At 43.3% G+C, this 21,458-nt stretch overlaps 1 protein-coding gene across 1 annotated transcript in view; it reads right to left on the bottom strand.

The window, feature by feature from the left end:
* RFX2 (regulatory factor X2) overlaps positions 1–5,829 on the bottom strand; it is a 447,486-nt gene extending 441,657 nt beyond the window's left edge. Inside the window, exon 1 of the mRNA XM_033955018.1 lies at positions 5,528–5,829. The gene's annotated coding sequence lies outside the window, so the exon portion shown is untranslated. The remainder of the gene's footprint in view (positions 1–5,527) is intronic.
* Between the last annotated feature and the right edge of the window lie 15,629 nt (positions 5,830–21,458).

Below are 21,458 nucleotides of genomic sequence, written 5' to 3' on the forward strand. Positions count from 1 at the left end.
CAGTCGCATTTCCAAATCAGTTTTCTTTTTCAGCGGGGCCTCAGCGCAGCTTCCATTTTCATAAGTTGCAGGTGGCTGCCTGGCCCAAAGCTTCCCCTCTGATGCAACTTCCTGTTTCTGCCTGGGTGGATTGTGTCAGATGGAAAGCTTCGGGCCGGGCAGCCACGCGCAACTTATGAAAATGTCAGCTGCATGATGAGGCCCCGCTGAAAAAGGAAACTGATTTGGAAAGGCAACCTCAAAGGGGGGGGGGGGGGAAATGTGCCATCAAAGGGAAGAGGTTGAGTGGCACTTGAGTTTTATTATGTTCCATCAGGTGCATATGGGAAAGCAACAGCAGTGGTAAGGGGGCAGGCTACTCAATAGAATTGGGGTGGAGAAAGGGGGGGCAGGATATTCGATGGAATTGGGGTGGAGGGAGAAAGAGGGGCAGGATACTCAATGGAACTGGGTGGAGGGAAGAGGGGCAAGAGACTCATTGGAATTGGGGTGGAGGGAGAGAGGGGGGCAAGAGACTCAGTGGAATTGGGGTGAAGAGAGATGGGGTAGATGGTGGAAGTGGAGTAAAGGGAGAGAGAGAGGAGGGTAGACATTAGATGTCAGTGGGGAGGGGAGAGCAGATGCTGAATGGAAGTGGAGAAAGAGGACATTTACTGGATGGCAGGAGTGAATAAAGAAAAAAGGGAACATGCTGGATCGGGGGTAGGGGAAGAGGATAGAGTTAGTGAAATATTGGAGGAGGTGAAGGAAAGGAGTGGCAAGCTGTAGGTAGACACAGTGAAAAGAGGGAAAATGAGGACTGGATAGTAAGAAAGAATTTAATCTAGACAGAGGCAGAAAATAAATTGAGAAGGAAGACCAGGGGAGAAAATGAAAGGAAAGAAACAGAGGTACCAGATCTGAGTGGAGGAAATAAGAAGAGAGACATACTAAAAACCGCAGGTGGGGGAGGAGATAGAAATGCCAGACCATGGGAGGTAAGGAGGAAAGAAGATGAATGCCAGACCAATGTTGGGGCGCGGGAGGGGGGAGATGGGAGGGGGAGGCAGACAGTTTCTGGAAGGGGCATAAAAAGAGAGAATAGAGAGGGCAGACAGTGGATGAAAGGAAGAGAATAACGAGATGTGGAATGCAGAAACTACATGACAAAAGGTAGAAAAAAAAATTATATTTATTTGTTTGTATTTTTTTGCTTTAAGATAAAGTACCATTGTAGCTGTGTTGATAAACATTTATAAACAGAAACGGAAATAAGGTGATTCTTTTATTAGACAAATGTTAATGAAATTTTGACTAGCTTTCAGAGACCAAATCCCCCTTGTTCAGGTCAGGACAGAATACTGTAACAGCAGTATACTTTACTGACCTGTGGAAATAGATTTTGACCTCTGAAAGCTAATTGAAAAATGTATTGTCCAATAAAATGGCATTATCTTATTTTCCAGTTTTTGTTTTATTTGTTAATTTGTAATGTGATTTGCTATTTCTCTTTTCTCAAATATACATCTGCTGTCTTTATATTTTGTACAATATTACGGGACATGCATCACTATTTCTGTAATGTTGCATTGTATGTAGAGTCCGGCTTCTTGGTGGTTCAGTTTAACTTTTGCCTACATATTTCTATTTTTAGTTTGTGATTACTTATTCCATACTGGGCAAGGGTGTTTCTCTATTCTGTGTGTATGAAAGACATGGTTAGCATTGACTGTGCAGGATCGATCTGTACTAATCTAGCTTGTTTGTTTTTCATTGGGTGTATTGATGTTCTAGTGCTCGCTGCAGTGTGTAAGATGCTGCCTTTTCCTAGGTATACTCATGTGCGACTTGTGGATTATTACCAAAAATCATGTTCTTGATAGAGAGGAGGGGATGCTAAAAAAAATGATCCTCCCTGGGTGTCATATATGCTAGGTATGCTACTGGTGGAATATATTAGCTTTGGGATATGTGCATCACAGATTTTTATATTGTGTCCAATGGCTTACCAGACAACTGATGGGGGAGTGAGGATGGCCAGTGGCCCTGAACCCAAAGTGGGTGGGCACTAAATTTTCTTCCTACCATGCCTCCTTCCCAAATGCAAAATATAAATACAGGCAGTCCCTGGGTTAAGAATGAGTTACAAATCCGACTTAAGAACAGCTTTAAAAACGTATGAAACTCAGAACTTGTAGATTTTAAATTTCTTGCTGCTTATCTCTGCTTCCAGCTAACAAAAGGGACAACTGTCCCCAGTGTTCCCTCTAAGGTACAGCATGTACAACCACACACTATTCTTAATGTGGCCAAGCATCATTCCTGAATCTGCTAAAATGTAGGAGTCTATGCCACTGGAAGTACTGTTCAGTGAAATCAAATGAAGCCGCAACCACATTCTTAAGTACGGGTCATACAAGTCGGGCATTTGTAACTCGGGGACTGCCTGTACCTAAGTTGGTGGGTTCCCCAAAGCTCTGCCAGCTGAAAATCTTTTCCTCCAGTCCGGCAGCCAGAACTCTTCAAACTCAGCAGCTGGTGGCAGCTCAGAGACACTTCTGCTAGCTGCCGAGCTTGGGAGATTTCTGGCTGCCAGACTGGAGGAGGTGGTCTTCAACTGGCAGGGGTTTGGGATCTCCACCATCTAGACTCTACATTCTAGAGCAAGCGAGATGGCTAAATTTTCGTGGACCTGTGTGTTCAGTACAGAAAGAAAGTGCATACCTGATTTTATTTCTCCAGTATTGTAATACTTACTGAGTTTAATTTCTTGGGGTTCCCAGTTCAATTTCTATTTGTGGTCTCTTGTTCTATATTTGGTAAAGGTCAGTCTGTGTTTTGTGTGTAAAGAAGTCATTTAAAGTTGTTTTATGTGTGGCATTAATGGGAAGTAGGGATATCAGGGGGAGGGTGCCGAGAGGAGAAGGGATCGGGGGCCCCCTCCTTAATTTCTGCCCTGGGCCCCAGCATGTCTAAAATTGGCCCTGATTGGAGCATTTACCTCACCGGCCTGCGGTAAAATCCTCTACCATGGCTTTGTAAAAGCCAGCGATAGTTAATAGTAAATGTAAACACTGTTGTAAGCATCAGCTACATTGTACCCTTTACACAGGCAATATAGGTAACAGTATTTACAATGTACCTTTTCCTTAGGTAATACAGTATTGCTATGTTTCTCAAATATTCTAGTATCTGAGCCAGAATATCTGAAGTGTTTGTAGTATCTTGCTACCTTATACCTGAAAACCTCATCCTACCAGATTCTTGCCAAATCCTACTGTGTTCCTTATATAAATTTCTTTACCAGCAAGTGGTTAGAACAGCAGGAACCAGAAAAGCTAGAATTCAAATCCTGATTTTCCCAGTCAATCTTTATGAAGTTGAGCAAGTCCCTTCGTCCCCTACTGCTTTAGGGACAAAAGCTATAAGCCCTCTAGTAGCATGTAAGTATGTGAATATAACTCACCTAGGACTCAGTTTCAGAAATAAAGTCATTATGTTCCTACTTTGAATGTTTTCAGCTAGTAAAGTTATAGTCTGCAAAACATTCAAATAAATCATTAAGAGTAGGTAATCCTAAATATTTTGAGCTTAATTTTAATACCTTTATGAGAAATCCATTCAGCATCTTTTTCTGTCCCTTGAGGGCTCACAGATGGAATTTGTACCCAAGGCAATGGAGAGTTTAGTGATGTATCCAAGATCACAACGAGCTGCAGTGGGATTTGATCCAGACTCCACCCAGTTCCTAGCCTGTAACCATTAGCCAACTCTGCTCAAACTACATTTTCAGTGAACAACTACACATATACCCTAGTAGTATATCCATGTTTTCCATGCATATACTTTTTAAATGCATATGTGGTCACATTCTTTTATAAAACAGGCTTTGAATATGAATAACGTTTTATAAAATTACCTCCTTTATAACACATGCAATATTTATAAAATTGGGAGATAAGTCAGAGTATGACACCACCAACCTAAGTAAAAATACCACATTTACCATGCAGGTTTACTTCACATATGCCCATTATGAACCAGAATAAATTTTCATTTATATTTTACTTAATAAGACTATTCAAACAGCAGCAACAAATACACTAAAACACCATTAAATGTTTTTTTTTATTTCTCAGATATACCTATAGATAGGTCACCTATTGACAATAACTATCTTGGCAGAATGTTTGTTTTAAGGGCCTTCCATTCAGATTCTGTTTTTTTGTTCCACATCTATTAAGCAGAATTCAACAAACAAGCACTAGAAAAGTTTACAAGAGATGCAAGTGATAAATTGAAATTGAATAACTATAATTGGATTTATACCCGACTTTATGACAAAATTTTAAAAGTTGACTTAAGCAAAGAAAAAATATCTGTGCCTAGAGCTACACAGCAAATTGCCCCCAACATCATAGGCAGATAGATAAATTTCAAAACCAAGGAACACAAATGTAGAATTTTCTTCAATTTCTACATCAGCAAAAATATACAAGATATAAAAATGAGGTGTAAAATGTAAAAAGAATAAGATCTGTAACATTTTCTTTGAAATACTGGAATCAGCTGCAGCCTATTTATATTCTTGCCATGCTTTCAAGAGTTTACAAGGTAAGAAGAATACTTAAAGAAGTGGCTGGGTGAATTTTGTAACTGCTGTTCAGCACAACCAGGCATCCTTGACTTTAGGCATAAAATCAGATTTTAAACCACACCGGGTTCATTTAAAAGTTGTTGGAGTGGGGTTTTTTTTAACTTACACTTTTAGAGGAGTTTCTAGAATGTGTTTTCTTTCATTTAAATCTACAGCAAATACTAAGAACAACCTACCAACATATTACCACTTTATGAATGGAACTTGTTTCACTTAAAATCAAAACTGAAAAAAAGGTTATGAGCAGAAAACATAGCTAAACAGAGACTGAAAAGTTTTCAGAACTTTCATGATGGAAAATATTGCATCGAAAGAATATTCAAAAGTACAATAATGAATTGTGAAACATCAAAAATAAAATGTAAAAACACACATTATGTCAGCTATGATCTGCTACTTAATGCATTAATTTAAAAAGTATCAAAGATCTGCTGTCAAAAGTTATCCATGCATACGTATTTTTCTCCAAGCAGCAAAAATAATAAATACGGCCCAAAATGATATTAAGAATTAAAAGTTTATTATTTTCATTTAAAGACTACTACTAGAAAACAAAAGTATTGTAACTAGAAAACGAGCATCATAAATGTCAATGTTATGATGCTTATAAGAGTACTGTATAAGGAAATGAGTTTTCCCTGCTTTTTTAAAAGAAAAATAGCCCTTTCCCCGCCCCTTCCTCAGTGGTGCGTGAGGAAGGAGTTTATGAAAAGCAGCAAAGAAAAAAAAAATTACAGTGAGGAAAAAGTTTTGCCTTTTTCTGTTAGTGCAGTGAAAAAGCACGAAGCCGGCAAAAGAACAACCTAGGGAACCGATTTCTGGTAGGACGTTAAGTGTAATTTATAGCGGAATGCTGTTTGCCCGAAGCTTTGCCTTTGCCCCGCAGCTTACCCTTTTTTTTAATCTTCCTTAATGCTCGGCCTATGCTTTCACAGCCGCCTCTGCCGATGCTCCAATTCCTACCAACACTGCTACTGCTGCTGCTGCTGCGTGTTGCTCCCGTTGGCAAGTAACAGTCTCCACGACTACAGTCACTATGGCGCGCGAGGGTCTCGAAGCAACTGTTGCTACACTCTCCTTCCTTACGTCATCAACGGTAACTAACCGCCGCCCCTCTACGCCATCCTCTCAATGCGCGCCAACTTCTCTCTTCCACTCCGGTGAGGGAAGGGGGTGGGACTGAGATAAACATTTAAGCCTTGTTAATTGGTGAGACCCAAAGTCTTCGGCCTCCGGAGGGCTTTAAATGGCTAAACGATTATACGTCATTTCCGATCTTGAAGGAGGTGCTTAGGGTTTGTTGGGTTGGGTAGTAGAATGAGGGTGCTAAAGGTGGAGGCAGGGCGTCTCAATTTGGGCGCTCACTGTGGCGGGAAGAATTGTTGTAGGAAGATGTTTTTAGTGGGTATAGATGAGCTGCAGAGTTCTAAAATATAAAGAGAAGTGAGGCGGAGAGTTGCTTCTTTTGATTGGGAAAGATTTTAACGTCACAGAGCGATCTATAAAGAACCTTTTTTATGTTTAAAGAATTGCTGTTAGTTTCTTCGCTTTAGCCGAGGATTTCTTTCCAGAACTAAAAATGCGTGCTTCAAAATCGAACAGCTCTGAAGACAAACAGAAATACTGTATTGATTGTGTTCATTTTATTAACAGTGGTTTCATGTCTGTATTTATAATTTGTGTATGTATGATGTTTGTACACCGTCTAGATTCAAGCGATTTATAAATTTTGAAAATTAATAAATAAATATAAGTTAACCACGTGCTACTTAAAGAGTTGAATAATCTTGTGACCACTACCTCAGATTCAGAAAACTCTTAAAAGCATTTTTGTTTCAAGACAGGAGCCAAGCCTGAAGTGACTGAAATGGGAACTGTAAAAGCCTATTCATAAACTGTCTAATGCAACTCCAGGGACAAAAGGAAGAGCCAACAATGACCTACTTGTACTTGTAACTATGGACTCCTTTTACAAAGGTGCGCTAGCCGCTACCGCCTCCTTTTAAGCAGGCTGTATTTTTTCAGCTAGCGCACACTAATCGTGTGCGTGCGCTAAAAATGCTAGCGCATCTTTGTAAAAGGAGCCCTATGTGTTTGAAACTATAGCCTAACCATATTAATAATTGTACCGCTCTACCTGTATTAGCAACCCTATTTGAATGTCTGTGTCAATCTGTCCATTGTAACTTCCTGGATAACTAAGGTGACCATACGTCCCATTTTCAGTGGGACTGTTCCGTTATTGGACCGACCATCCTGTTGTCCCGACCCACCGCTTTGGGATGCCGAAATGTCCTGTTTCAGGAACAGCATCCCGAAGCTGTGCGCGGGGACAACTGGACAGGCGATTGCTTCCCCTCCCTCCAGCGCCGATTCAAACCCCCTTCCGCCCGCCACCACTGCACCTTCTTGCTGCCCAGAAGCCGCTTTCCGAGGAAGTTCCGGGCCAGCCAGGCAGCTATTGGCTGGGCCGGAACTTCCTCTCTGACGTCAGGAAGAAGGCTTCTGGGCTGCAAAAAGAAGGTGCCACGGTGGGTGGATGGGAGGTTTGAATCGGCGCTGGAAGGATGGAGGCAGGCAGACTTTGGCGCGGCAGGGAGGGAGGTGGGAAGGCAGTCTGGCGTGGCAGGCAGGCTGCTTTCAAGGGAGGGGGTGGGACAATGGCTGGAAGGCAGTGAGGGGGACATAGGAAGGAGGCACTGAGGACACTAAGGATATAGGAATGAGGCACTGGGGGCACTAAGGACACAGGAAAGGGCACTAAGGACATAGGAAGGAGGGACTAGAAAGGGACAATTGGGCCTGAGCGCAGAAAGAAAGAAAGGATGCACAACCAGAAGGAAACGCAACCAGAGACTCATGAAATCACCAGACAGCAAAGGATAGGAAAAATGATTTTATTTTCAATTTAGTGATCAAAATGTGTCAGTTTTGAGAATTTATATCTGCTGTCTATATTTTGCACTATATTTGTCTATTTTTCTATAGTTACTGAGGTGACATTGCATATTTTAGTCATCTGCCTTGACATCTTTGAAAACCCCCAACTATAAATGATAATTAACATTTTCTCTGCATATAGTGTGCTTTGTGGGGTTTTTAATTTTATGGTTACTATTATGAATTAATAAGATATGTGTACATGAAAAATGAATGGAAGAAATTGGGGGCGGGGCTAGGGTGGGATTGGGGGCGGGACTGACAATTAATAGATGTCCTGTCTTGATGAAAAAAAATAAATGGTCACGTTATGGATAACTGACCCAATCTCTTGTAATGTAATCCATCCTTGAACTGGTAATCTGTCCTTGAATAGGTAAAGGCAGAATAGAAAACTTGATTAACATAACATGATACCAAGAGGCCTTGAAAAGGAATTGAGGGGCAGATTCTCAATACTTTAACGCAGTCACTAAACTAGTTTTCGATGGTTTCGCCTGCACACATTTTAGCGGCAGATTATCTCAGTCTTTAGGGCATTTTCTAGCAGTCTCCGACACTGCCATGCAAATGAGCACTCTGGTGGAGTCTTAAAGATTGCTGAGCCATTCTCCAAGAGTGGCATTGGCTTTTGGCAACAAAAATCAGCAACTGGTCCGGGGGTGCTGGTAAATTGCCAGCACTGTTAAAAGTGCATCTTGTGGTGTGTGTTTTTACAGTGACTAATGGAAAAAAAAAATTACACGATTCACATAAATTTTTTTTTTTTGGGGGGGGGGAGTGGTAAAAGCACGCTTCTTGAGTGCATGGATAATACCCATGTCTTATGTGTTTCTGGCTGTGGTTCATGATAAAATTCTATATTGAAAACAAACTACAATAGTTTTGGAGAGAGAAAAGCGTTTTATGCGTGCTTGTTAAAAGCTGACGTTTGTGAGCTGCTCATATTTTGTGTTACAATATGGATGGTGGTTCATATCTTTGCGCTTTGTAGTTCATATCTTCCACACAGAAATGCTGGGCTTCTGTTTTTGCAACATGAACAGCTTTTGTGACCAACTGCTACTGCCAAGTGTATCGTGCACATATGATGTAAGCATATATTATGTTCAAACAAGGCATGTGCTTATTGTGTTGCATTGCTTTTCCCGGCATATGTGCACATTCATGCCTCTTTCCTTGTGTATTCTGCGTATGTGCCAATCACTATCACCAGCGACTCAACGCATGTAAATTTAGCAAATCGCCGCTACTGACTCACTTTTTAAACCGCTACAAGAACACCTGCAACAGCGTCCTGTCGCTTTTTAAAGCAGATTTTTGAGAATCCAGCCCCGAGTGTTACATGGATGATGGTACATAAACACATTTTTGCTTTTGGGTTTTGCTGTGTTCAAGTAGAACTGAGATTTTCAACCATGGTACTATACAGCATGATAGCTGCAAGACCTGAGGCTAAGAGAGCACATATTCTCTCTTATCTAATATAATAAAATGGTAGGCCGCGCATGCGCACTAAAAAAAACGTGTTCCCTGATCTGTCGCGAAAATACGACTGCGCATGCGCGGCCCCGGCGGCGGCTTTCAAATTTTAAAAAAAAATTACACAGCTGTGAGAGAGGAGCTGCGGCAGCGGCGACTTTCAACGACGAAGAAGCTGCAGCTCAGGAAGTCGGGGCCTCCCCCGCCACGTACAACCCGCTCCCTCTCCTGCAGCTCAGGCACCACAGAAGCTGTGAAAACGCGCAACCCAGTCCCCGCATCTGCCTACCCTTCCCCCCAACACAGCGCATTTGCCCCCCCCTCTCCAGAACGAATCAAGAAATGGAGCCGAGCCGCCCTCCGCAACAGACCATAGGAGTCCTTTGCCGCTCACCACCCTTCCCTTGCCGCTGACCCGACTACCTACCCGGCGATTTAAGTAGCAGTCTTCACACGCTGCTTCAGGCACTTCTACTGCCCTGATTTGCTCTGCCGCGTCTCTGATGATGTCAACAGGGATGTGCCAGAGTAAATCAGGGCAGTAGAAGAACCCGAAGCAGCGTGTGAAGACTGCTGCACAGGCTGCTTGAATGGGAGCAGGAAGAGGTGATGATGGATAGGGGGGGAAAAAGGAAGGGAGGCCTATTGTTGGACAGGGGGAGCAGGAAGAGGTAGCTGATGGACAGGGGGGGGGAAATGAAGGGAGGCCTACTGCTGGACAGAGGGAGCAGGAAGAGGTGCTGATGGACAGGGGGGAGGTAAAACAAAGGGAGAAGGACTGCTGCTGGATAAGGGGAGCTTGAATGGGTTTCAAGTTTATTTACATTTGATGTATCGCTTATTACAATATCTAAGCGATGTACAATTTAAAAACCAACAGATTGTGGTAATACATATAATTTATATGAGTTAGACAATTGACAAAACAATTTGGACAAACATGAATAAGTAGGAAGGAGGGGGAAAGTTACAATTACATTGTTTGTTAAAATTTTACATAAAACGGAAAATACATTAGGTAAGAATGGGGTGAGGCGAGAAGAAAATATTGTTGATTATTAGAAGGATATAAAAAATCTAGAATAGGTCATATCATAAATCAAATGCATCTTGAAATAAATAAGTTTTTAGAAATTTTTTAAAAGAAATAAGATCTTTTTCATTTTTAATAAAATTTGGAAGGGAATTCCACAATGAAGGGGCCACCACTGAGAACATATCATTTCGCCTAGTGCCGATTATTCTTAACGATGGGACTGAAAGCAGATTTGACGAAGATGATCTTAAAGAGCGAGAAGGGTAGTAAGGGACAATCATTTTTGAAATAAATTGGGGTTCATTAAAGATTAATGTTTTATAAACCAAAAATATGGTTTTGAAAGTGATTCGGTGAGAGATGGGGAGCCAGTGTGATTTGATAAATAAAGGGGTAACATGATCGTATTTTTTTGCTTTGTGAATTAATTTAATTGCAGTGTTTTGGATAATTTGAAGCCGTCTCTTTTCTTTCTGGGTTATGTTGATTAAAAGGGAATTACAGTAGTCTAATTTTGAGATAATTAGAGAATGAACTAGAATATTAATTGATTTGGGGTCTAAAAAGGTGGAAATTGAACGCAGAAGCCGAAGTCTGAAAAAACAGGATTTAACTGTTTCGCTAATATGGCTATGAAATGAGAGATCCACGTCTATTACTACTCCTAGAATTTTCATTTGGGATACGGATTCAATAGGAGCGTTGTCTAATATGAATGGTGTTTTTGAAGTTATGTTTCCTTTCCAAGTAAAAAGCATTGTTTTTGTTTTTTGAGTATTCAAGGATAGTTTATTATTATTTAACCAGTTTTTTATTAGTTCTAGTTTGTCATTGATAATTTTTATTTCTTCTGCATTTTCTGGGTTAAGAGGGTGCATGAGTTGAATGTCGTCTGCATAAGAGAAGGCTGTAAAACCCAGTGACTGTGCAATAGTAATAAGAGGGGATAAAAAAATGTTAAATAAAAGAGTGGTGGTGGTGGACAGGGGGGAAAAATGAAGGGAGGCCTAATGCTGGACAGGGGGAGCAGGAAGAGGTGCCGATGGACAGGGGGAAAAAATGAAGGGAGGCCTACTGCTGGACAGGGGGAGCAGGAAGAGATGCTGATGGACGGGGGGGTGGGTGGAAATGAAGGGAGACCTACTGCTGGACAGAGGGAGCAGGAAGAGGTGATGATGGACAGGGGGGGAAAATGGAAGGGATGCCTATTGTTGGACAGGGGGAGCAGGAAGAGGTACTGATGGACAGGGGGGAGGTAAAACAAAGGGAGAAGGGCTGCTGCTGGATAAGGGAAGCAGTGAAGGGGTGGTGGTGGACACAGAGGAGATAAAAAGAAGGGAGAATGGACAGGAAAAAGTGGCTAAGGAGACAGAGAGAGAAAGAAATAAAGACAGACACACATATTCTAGCACCCGAGGGAGGAAAATGCTGCACAGGGAAGTAGGGAGGGGGGAAATGCTGATGCACAAGGAAATGGAGGAGGAGGGAATGCCGATATGTACTGTACAGGAAAGTAGACGAGATAAATGCTGCATAGGGGGCAGAAAGAGAGACAAATAGAAAGAAAGACAAATAAAAGGAGAGGAGGGAGACAGAAAGAAAAGAAGAAAGACACAAGGGCAGGGAGTGAGACAGAAAGAAAGAAAGACAGACATACATATATTCTAGCACCCGTTAATATAACGGGCTTAAAGACTAGTTGAACTATAAAAGTTTCTACTGCTGTTTCATTATACAAGTACGCACCTCAGACTTTTATTTGGTTTTAAAAACCACTGATAATTCACTGCACAACAAAGTTTTTGCTTCCTGAACACTGCTGGGTGTTTCTTATAGAATTTTGGGTGCTGATCATGAATATTACATCAAAAATTACCCATCACGTACCATTTCAGAGAAATCTTCAATTTTGTCGTGATTTTTTCTTATATTTGGATGCAAACAATTTTTTCTCCCATAAGTGTATTATCAACAACGGTTTGTGCCGCCTGGGTATGTCCATGCATAAAATCTAGCCAGGTTGGAAGCTGTTTTATGGAAGATGACATCCTGGGCATGTCTGGGCAGGTCTGAACGAGCTTGCGCTGTCTCACCATGCTATAATGGTGGCTTCCATACACCGATCCTGCTCATTTGGTTAATATAGATAGTCCGTGTGTGTATATAGTATCAGTATAGTAAAGTATAGTAGTATAGTAGCTGTAGCAATATAACTGTAAGTAAGCTTGATGCTATAGACGTTTTGGTGTCGGGCAATATGTCTCGTCGGTGTCGTAACAGCCGCGACACATTCTGCTATATCTGTGGGGAATATACACTTACGCCTCAGAGACGTTCGATGACTGCCCTTGTAAAGAAAGCCTATCATCTGTATTTTGGCTGCAAAATAGGTGATCAAGACAAGCAATGGGCGCCTCACATTTGCTGTGCGACATGTGCTGTTAGTCTGAGAGCCTGGCTCAGAGGTACTCGAAAGACGATGCCATTTGCTGTTCCGATGATATGGCGAGAACAGAAAGACCATGTGACGGACTGTTATTTCTGTTTGACTAATGTGTCTGGTTTCTCTGCCAAAAACAAGAAGTCAATTGAATATCCTAATCTGCCTTCAGCAATGAGACCCATGCCACATGATGACAGTCTTCCAGTTCCGAAACCACCAGAGGATTGGACCTTAGACGAACCAGATGAAGAAACTGCAGTGCAGGGTTCTAACAGTGACATTGACCCGGATTTTGAACCATCCTCATCAGGCGATCCACATCTGATAACACAGTCCGAATTGAACGATTTGGTCAGAGATTTGGGTCTGTCAAAAGCAAAAGCTGAGCTGCTAGGTTCGAGACTGCAGGAATGGTGTTTGCTATCACCAGGTACGAAAATTTCTGTGTTTCGAGACCGGCATCATGATATAACCAAATTTTTTGCACAAGTCGACAGTCTCTGTTTCTGTTGTGACATTGAAGGATTGTTCTCGGTCTTTGGTTGTGATCACAACCCGGAAGAGTGGCGTCTTTTCATTGATTCGTCAATGTTAAGCCTGAAAGCTGTTCTGTTGCACAATGGCAACGTTTATCCTTCAGTACCTGTTGGCTATGCAGCACATATGAAAGAAACATATGAGAATATGGAAATGTTACTAAAGTATGTCCAGTATACCAGGTATAACTGGAATATCTGTGGAGACCTCAAAGTCGTTGCTCTGTTACTAGGACTGCAGCTTGGCTATACAAAGTACTGCTGTTTCATCTGCGAATGGGACAGCCGAGACAGAAAGTCGCACTATTCTAGAAAGAACTGGCCACTCCGTAAAAAGTTAGTTCCAGGACAGAAAAATGTAGCACATGAATCGCTTGTTGACCCGACAAAGATATTTTTGCCTCCTCTTCACATTAAACTGGGACTCATGAAGAATTTTGTGAAAGCAATGAACAAGGAAGGGGAAGGTTTTCGTTATTTAAGACAGATGTTCCCAAGAATAACTGATGCCAAGATCAAAGAGGGTATTTTTGTTGGCCCCCAGATCAGACATGTTATGAGTGACAAGCGATTTGAAGATCTGTTAGTTGGGCCGGAAAAAATTGGCTGGAAAGCCTTGAAAGACGTTGTTGACAATTTTCTGGGCAATTACAGAGCCCCAAACTACATTCAGCTGGTAGACAAACTTCTCAAAGCATACAAGAGAATGAAGTGCAATATGTCACTCAAGATTCATTTCCTCCATTCACACTTGGACTTCTTCCCCGCAAATCTCGGTGCTGTGAGTGACGAGCACGGTGAAAGGTTTCATCAAGACATAGCTACGATGGAGAAACGATACCAGGGCAATTGGAATCCGTCAATGCTTGCCGACTATTGTTGGATGCTACAACGTGATGCACCAGACACTGAATATAAAAGAAACTCGGGAGCAAAACACTTTTAATTCTGTTTCATTTAGTCGCTTGTGCGAAACGTAAACTTGACTATATATTTTATTGTCAGTAAACATAAAAATGTCTATTTCTCATAGTTCTTACGTGATGCAGTAAAACCAAAACCATATTTGAGCATACCAAGTTGGTACCTGTCATAATCACCAAAAACTTTTCAGGAATCAAGACTTAACCAAAAAATTGTTGTGCAGTGTAATGTTATGGTCCCCATTAATGTAAATTTTTTTAAATCAATGTTCATCACTTTGAAGTGTGATAAAGCGATTTATCAAATTTTAAAGAAAACTTGAATGTTATTCCCATATCTGAAATTAAATATCTATTTCTTTACTGGATACTATTGTAATTTTGGTAAGTTCAACTCAAGCAAATCATATATTTAATTAAATGGGGAATGTATGTAGCTTATGGATTCTTTCTAATGCTTGTGTGAGTTGATATTGATGTTGATGTGTATGCGTGTACACTTATGTTTGTCTCTTCGGAAGGGAGAGGGTAGTTTGGCAAGATAAATGAAACCAGGAGGACTGTCTACTAAACAGTGTTTCTCAGCCTTTTCAAGCCAAGTATCCCCTAAGCCTAACAAATATCAATCAAGTACCGCCACCCCAGACCCCCCCAGACTCCACCCCCATAATAATAGTACTAATTGTAATGCAATTTCTTCCATCCTTTTTTTTTTTTAATAATAATTCTTTATTTAGAACACTGCTCAGAAAAACATAGCACATTGGTGCACACACAGGAGCACCTCACAGCCCACAGCTGCATTCACGCTCAAACCCGTGTTAAACAGTGATTACAGAAATCCCCCCCAGTAACTCCCCTCACCACCCCCCCAACTCCTCCCAGACCCCCCCCTCCAAGAGACAGCTTAGAATCCCCAAGCCCATGCACCCCACTCCCTAAACCAGAAGAAAAGTAAAGATGTACAGTCCCCCTACCACAGTCACCTAAACCCACTTCAGGCCCCCCTGCCAACCAAATCCTTACCCATCACCTCTACAAATCGTCCCCACAGGTCCTCAAATTGATGTCTGTGCCTTGTCAAGAACACCTAAAGCCTATACTTCTCGCAAACCCACCCCAATTTGACCGTCAACATCAGCAAGGTGGGCACTACAACGCTCTTCCAGTGAAAGGCCAGTACCAAACTAGCTGCCATGAAAGCCAGATGGGCCAATTTGTCCTGAGCATCCTCCATACACCCCCAGTATTACCCCCAATAAGGCCGTTTCAGGGCGTAGAGCCACCGGGCATTGAAGAAGGCCCCCAACAAAATAAAAAACATGGGCCCAATAACCCAAAATTTTGGGGCACTCCCACCACATATGAAAAAATGTTCCCGTATGCCCACACCCTCTCCAACACTGATCCATACATGATGTATACATTTTACTGAGTAATGCCGGTGTAACATACCAACGCACCAATAACTTAACAGCATTCTCCACCAACTGCGGTGCCACCGCCACATGATGTATTCTCCAGGCGATCTGTTCCCATTCCTCCCCGGTATAGGTAATACCTAGTTCCCCCTCCCAGACCTTCATATAGGAAGTCTTCTGAGCCTGATCAGAATGCAAGAGATAAAAATGATTTACAAAAAAAAAAAAAAGAATGCAAGAGGTGGTATAAAGCCGAGATACACCCCCTATGCACTGGAGCATCCAACAACGATTCAAATGGGGAGCAGCGAGCCACTGTAGAGTCCACCACCCTAGCCCGCATGATATAATTTTTCACCTGTAAATAAGGGAACAAATCCCTCGACTCCAAGTTAAATTGAGTTTGAACCTCCGGAAACAGCAAAGACCCCCCATTCCCACCTCCGGAGAACTTCCCCTTCCCGACCCGGTAGGAAATCAGCCGCAAACCTCAGAGGAAGAAATTGTACCCTCTGAACTGTACCAATGAGCTTCAGAGATACCCCTTTCCAGACCTTCATTGTCCACCTGGTGAATGGATTAACAATCTCAGTATATTCCTTGTCCCGCAATCCCACCCACAGCAGAAAACGCAAATCTCCAATTCCCCTAGGGCCCTCTAGAAGCCCTTGCTCCACCCTCAACCAGAGCTTGACCGGAAAAGCATGCCTATCCACCACCACTCAAATCTGCACCGCCTGATAATAGTGTTCCAAATTGGGAATGCCTAAGCCCCCCTCCCCCTTAAATTTGAACATGGCATATCGAGCCACTGTAGGATGCCTATTCCCCCAAATAAAGTGTAAAATGCTCCTATGCCAGCATTGAAAGTACACTTTGGGGATCACAATAGGCAAAATTTGAAAGAGATACAAGAATCTAGGGAGAACCATCATCCGCACTACCTCCATTCTACCCATCCAAAATAGATAGAGTTTATCTCATCTAGCTAAATCCAGTGCCATGGAGGAGGCTGACGGTAAATAATTAAGGTGAAACAAAGAGGACCAATCCACTCCCAGCTGAATCCCCAAATAAAGAATGGGGCCCTTCACCCACCGAAAGGGGACCCGACACTTAATTCCTGGGATGTCAGCCTCCAGCACTGAAATATTCAGAATTTCCATTTTAATCAAATTAGCTTTAAACCCTGAAAGCCTCCCATAAGCCAGCATATGATCCTGCAGGGTCAAAAGTGACTGCTCCAATCCCTCCACAATAGCTAAAATGTCATCCACAAATAAGGATAATTTATGTTCCACCCCCTGTATACAGAGCCCCCGCACATGCGACAATCTGATCGTTTGTGCTAATGGCTCGATTACCAGAGCAAAGAGCAAGGGTGAAAGTGGGCAGCCCTGTCTTGTCCCCCTATGAAGTTCAAATGGGGTAGAATAAGCCCCATTAATTTTAATACAGGCTATTGGACTATGATACAAGGAGAGAATCCAAGAAATAAAGTGCTGTCCTAACCCCATCTGTTGCAGTACTGCTTCCATAAACCGCCAATCAGCACGATCAAAGGCCTTTTCCACGTCCGCCGCAACTGCCACCCACGACAGTCCTGATCGCTGAGCCTGCCATATCACGTTCAGCACCCAGTGGATCCCATCCGCCGCTTGCCTCCACCCAATGAATTACACTTGATCAGGATGTATAAGCTCCGGCATATAAGCAGCCAATCGTCCGCCAGGATGCGGGCCAGAATTTTCATGTCAATCCCCAACAGGGAGATAGGTCTATAACTACCACACAAAATAGCATTCTTCCCTGGCTTTGGTAACACCGTAATCCCCGCTAACTGCATATAGAAAGGCAACTGTTCTCCATCCCTAAGAGAGTTAAAGAGCTGAACCAACAGCGGAGCCACTATAGAAGAAAATGTCTTATAGAATAACCCCGTGAACCCATCTAACCTTGGGGACTTCCCGGGCTTCAACAAGCGGATGACATGCAACACCTCCTCCACAGTGATATCCCGGTCCAGCCCCAGAGAATCCAGGTCAGAAAAGGACCTCAAGCCCAACCCTGGCTCTCAGAAATTTAAAAGCAGCCTAAAATGCTTTCTCTTTAAAGACGCCTATAACTTAATTTTTATTTTTATTTTTTACACACTACTTAACTTTTCCACCTTTCCTATTGTATTTTCCTTTTATGTATTTTTTCTAATTGTAGTTCTTCCCTTTTTTTCCCATTGTTCTTTGACCATAAGTATGTTTGATTAGTTGGTGTATGTCTAATTATTTAAAAATGTTTGTCTCCCAGCTGTTTTAAATTATTATGTACAATGCTTTGTACCTTTTAATCAAATTTTAAGCGTTTAATCAAAATTTAAATAAACTATGAAACTATACAAAGCCTGATAGAATTCCCGAAACCGTCCTTGGATACCTGCTTCATCTAGCAAAGTAGAGCCATCAGCGGCCTTGATGGACATAATATTAGCTTGAGTTTGCTTCAACTTCACCCTGTGGGCCAAGAGCTTACTAGCCCGATTCCCGGACTAAAAGTATTTGAGGCAGAGTTTCACCAAATTAAATTTGATAGTTTCATCCTCTAATTTCCCCAGAGCCATACAAGTCTCTTGAATCCGCAACTTGACTTGCGCTCCCCCCTGCCCCCATTTATGTTGTTCCATAAGCCAAAGCAAGAAATCCCTCAATTGCCTTTAATCACTCTGCCGTACCCGCTTTTTATGAGATGCCAGAGATATAAACTCCTCCAGAAGCACAGCTTTTAAGCTTTCCCAAATTGTCATTAGAAACATAGAAACATAGAAATAGATGGCAGATAAGGGCCACGGCCCATCTAGTCTGCCCACCCCAATGACCCTCCTGTGTTCAAGTTCCGAACAATCTTGGGGACTCCCAGTAGGCTATCATTTAATTTCCAGTAAGTATCCCCCACCCGCAGAGATCCCAGTTCAGGTCCATCCAAATAGGGGCATGATCAGGCCAGACTATAGTATCAATTATCCCAGGACAAGCAGGCAGCCTATTCTCACATATGGGTGACGTCATCCACGGAGCCCGGATGCGGACAGCCTCGCAAGCAGACTTGCTTGTAGAAATGTAGAAGTTTTGAGTCAGCCGCATCGCGCATGCGCGAGTGCCTTCCCGCCCAGCGCAGGGCGAGTCTCAGTTCTCAGTTTTCCGCAGAGCCGAGAAGTCTGTGCTAAACTTCGTTACTTCGTGCCTTCTCTCACCACAGTTTGTGTTCTTTTCATAGCGAATCGCTGTGTTTCTTTATTTTATTTCAGTTTAAAAAAAAAAAAGAGAGAGACTTTTTTTTTTTCTTTGTTCGACTGGCAGGGCAGGCCGCTTGGCCGCAGCCTGCGGGCTTCGACTTCACTGCGGCTATTTTCCCTTCTATGTCCCGGCCAGCAACGGGCTTCAAGAAGTGTAGCCAGTGCTAGTGTGCGATTTCTTTCACAGACTTGGTGCCTCAAGTGCCTCGGGCCTGACCATAATTTTAAGTCGTGCGAGCGCTGTGCTACTCTTCAACCTTGAGCTCTTAAACATCGTCAGATTTTAGTGGAGAAACTTTTCGGGATGGACTCTTCAGTCACACCCTCGACCTCGAGCGCTGCCTCGGCCCCATCTTCCGTCGAGAGTCTTCCTGCTTCCACGACTCCGACCTCGAGCTTCATCAGACCTTCCTCGTGTGGGACGTCTCGAGTAAACCTGCTGTATCTTCCCCTGAGCTTCCCTCAGGTCAGATACCTAAGCAGAAGGTTCCGGCGGTGGTCCTCAAGCTTTCCAAGACTTCTAAGTCGAAGCATATCTCCACTGCCACCTTGGAGCCTATAGCCTCAGCAAGTGGTCCAGTTTCAGACACGGATCCATCTTTGCCGGCTTCTCTCCAGACCAGACCGAGGAGAACCAACAGCGGTAGTTTGTTCAATTACTGACCAAATGTGGGCCGACACTGTCTTCTCTAATCCAGCCTGGGCAATCAGCAGTCTCCCGCGAGGTCGAGCCTCTGCCTATGCCTCGCGCTGACCCTCTATACTCTATTCAAGGAGCAGAGTCTTTGCGAGTGCCTCGACAGGAATCCTCACACTCCATACAAGGAGCAGCGTCTTTGGGAGTGCTTCGAGGTTCCTCCATCAAACCTCCTGAGTTTCGATCTACTGCTTCTAGCCTTATCCATTCACCGGTAGCATTGCCGGGATACAGATAAGGGTAGATAAGAGTATGGAAAGAGTATAGATAAAAACAAGGGGGCTATAGGGCTAAATCAAGATAACATGACAGGTCATGGACCTGATGGGCCGCCGTGGGTGCGGACTGCTGGGCACGATGGACCTCTGGTCTGACCCAGCGGAGGCAAATTCTTATGTTCTTATATTCTTATGTTCCATCTCTAGGGCGAAGTCTCTTCGATCCTCAAAACCTGCTTCCACACACCACTCTCGTTGTCGATTGAGGCCTTCATCGAGGCATCCATCCAGGCATAGGTCTTCTTCCAAAGAGCAACCTTCTTCGTCTAGGCCTCATTCCAGACCTTCCAGCTCTTCCATAGCACCAACTCCTCGCTCGAGGTCTCCGCTTCCAGAACTCAAGGACTCAGCTGCTTCCATTGCCTCATCCAAGTCTCCATATTATTTTGATGGTCGTTTCTCCAGAGAGGCTTCCCCTCTGACCCAGGCCGCCTTGAGGATATCGAGTTCCTCTCAGGGCAAGGCCTTGGCGGATCAGCTGTCTTTCTCTGCTTTTCTTCGCCAGAAGGCTTGATGACCTAGAACTTCAATTAGATGCTGGTTCTAAGTACTCTAAGGAGTATCTCGAGTCATGCAACTTCCTCATCCTCCTGCAGAGTCACTTAAGATTCCTCTTTGCAAGCTTTTGTCTCAGACTTTCACACGCTGCCTGGAGACCCTTTATACCATTCCTGCTGTTCCAGGCAAATTGGACTCCAGGTATAGAACTCTACATTGTAAAGGGTTTGAGAATTCGCAGTAGTCTCACCAATCCCTTCTTGTGGAGTCCTCCTTAAAAAGATCCCATCCTTCCAGAGTCTATGCTACTGTTCCTCCTGGAAGGGAGGGGAAAACTATGGATAAGTTTGGATGTTGTCTTTATCAAAATGCTATGATGTCATAGAAACATAGAAACATAGAAAGATGACGGCAGAAAAGGGCCACAGCCCATCAAGTCTGCCCACTCTATTGACCCACCCCATTAAGTCTGAATGCTAATGACCTAGTTCCTTAACTCGACCCTCGTAGGGATCCCACTGGATGTCCCATTTATTCTTAAAGTCGAGCACGCTGGTGGCCTTGATCACCTGCACCGGAAGTCTGTTCCAGTGATCTACCACCCTTTCTGTGAAGAAATACTTCCTGGTGTCACCACTAAATTTCCCTCCTCTGAGTTTGAGCGGGTGCCCCCTTGTGACCGAGGGTCCCTTGGGAAAGAATATATCGTTTTCCACCTCGACACGACCCGTGACGTACTTAAATGTCTCAATCATGTCACCCCTTTCCCTGCGCTCCTCAAGGGTATAGAGCTGCAGTTTGCCCAGTCTTTCTTCGTATGAGAGACCCTTGAGCCCCGAGACCATCCTAGTGGCCATCCTCTGGACCGACTCAGCTCGAAGCACATCTTTCCGGTAATGTGGCCTCCAGAATTTCACACAGTATTCCAGATGGGGTCTCACCATGGTTCTATAGAGTGGCATTATGACTTCAGGTTTACGGCTGACGAAGCTTCTATTGATACATCCCATCATTTGCCTTGCCTTTGATGAGGCCTTCTCTACTTGTTTGGCAGCCTTCATGTCTGCACTGATAATTACCCCCAAGTCCCGTTCCTCTGAAGTCCTAGCTAGCGTTTCTCCATTCAAGGAATATGTTCTGCATGGATTTCCTCTGCCGAGATGCATGACCTTACATTTTTTAGCGTTGAAGCCTAGCTGCCATGTCGAGGACCAGTTTTCTAACGTGATCAGATCTTGTGTCATACTATCCTGGAGGTTGCTTTCACTTACTATGTTACACA

The sequence above is a fragment of the Geotrypetes seraphini genome, chromosome 8 (assembly GCF_902459505.1).
Source record: "Geotrypetes seraphini chromosome 8, aGeoSer1.1, whole genome shotgun sequence".
NCBI lineage: Eukaryota > Metazoa > Chordata > Amphibia > Gymnophiona > Dermophiidae > Geotrypetes > Geotrypetes seraphini.